Source organism: Nanorana parkeri, unplaced genomic scaffold (genome assembly GCF_000935625.1).
Source record: "Nanorana parkeri isolate BGI_ZX_2015 unplaced genomic scaffold, ASM93562v1 scaffold387, whole genome shotgun sequence".
In the NCBI taxonomy this organism is placed as follows: domain Eukaryota; kingdom Metazoa; phylum Chordata; class Amphibia; order Anura; family Dicroglossidae; genus Nanorana; species Nanorana parkeri.
In genome coordinates, this window is record NW_017306655.1 from 767,605 (window position 1) to 768,771 (window position 1,167).

Here is a 1,167-nt window from a genome sequence, read left to right on the forward strand (position 1 = left end):
TATATATATATATATATATATATATATATATATATATATATATATATACACTATATTGCTAAAAGTAGTGGGACGCCCCTCCAAATCATTGGATTCAGGTGTTCTGTGAAATTTCCTTGCTACTAAATATTCCACGGTCAACTATTAGTGCTATTACAATAAAGTGGAAGCAACTGGGAACAACAGCAACTCAACCACGTAGTGGTAAGCCACGTAAAATGACAGAGCGGGGTCATTGCATGCTGAAGTGCACAGTGCGCAGAAGCCGCCAACTGTCTGCAGAGTCAATAGCTACAGACCTCTAAACTTCATGTGGCCTTAAGAGTGGCACAACAACAGTGCGTAGAGAGCTCCATGGAATGGGTTTCCATGGCCGAGCAGCTGCATCCAAGCCTTACATCACCAAGTGCAATGCAAAGTGTCAGATGCAGTGGTGTAAAGCACGCCGCCACTGGACTCTAGAGAGGTGGAGACGTGTTCTCTGGAGTGATGGATCACGCTTCTCTGTCTGGCAATCCGATGGATGTGTCTGGGTTTGGTGGTTGCCAGGAGAACGATACTTGCCTGACTGCATTGTGCCAAGTGTAATGTTTGCTGGAGGGGGGATTATGGTGTGGGGTTGTTTTTCAATGGGTTGGGCTTGGCCCCTTAGTTCCAGTGAAGGGAACTCTTAAGGCATCAGCATACCAAGACATTTTGCACAATTTCATGCTTCCAACTTTGTGGGAACAGTTTGGGGATGGCCCCTTCCTGTTCCAACATGACTGCGCACCAGTGCACATAGCAAGGTCCATAAAGACATGGATGAGCGAGTTTGGGGTGGATAACCTTGACTGGCCTGCACAGTGTCCTAACCTAACCTCAATAGAACACCTTTGGAATGAATTAGATGTTGGATGAGAAGCCAGGCCTTCTCATCCAACATCAGTACCTGACCTCACAAATGCCACTTCTGGAAGAATGGTCAAACATTCCCATAGACGCACTCCTAATCCTTGTGGACGCCTTCCCAGAAGAGTTGAAGCTGTTATAGCTGCAAAGGGTGGGCCAACTCAATATTGAACCCTATGTAATAAGACTGGGATGCCATTAAAGTTTGCGTGCGTGTAAAGGCACGCATCCCAATACTTTTGGCAATATAGTGTGTGTGTATATATATATATATAT

At 45.2% G+C, this 1,167-nt stretch overlaps 1 protein-coding gene across 1 annotated transcript in view; it reads left to right on the forward strand.

The window, feature by feature from the left end:
• The window catches only part of LOC108789318 (bactericidal permeability-increasing protein-like), a 15,124-nt gene that overhangs the window by 925 nt on the left and 13,032 nt on the right, over positions 1-1,167 (forward strand). The gene's annotated exons all lie outside the window — the stretch shown is intronic.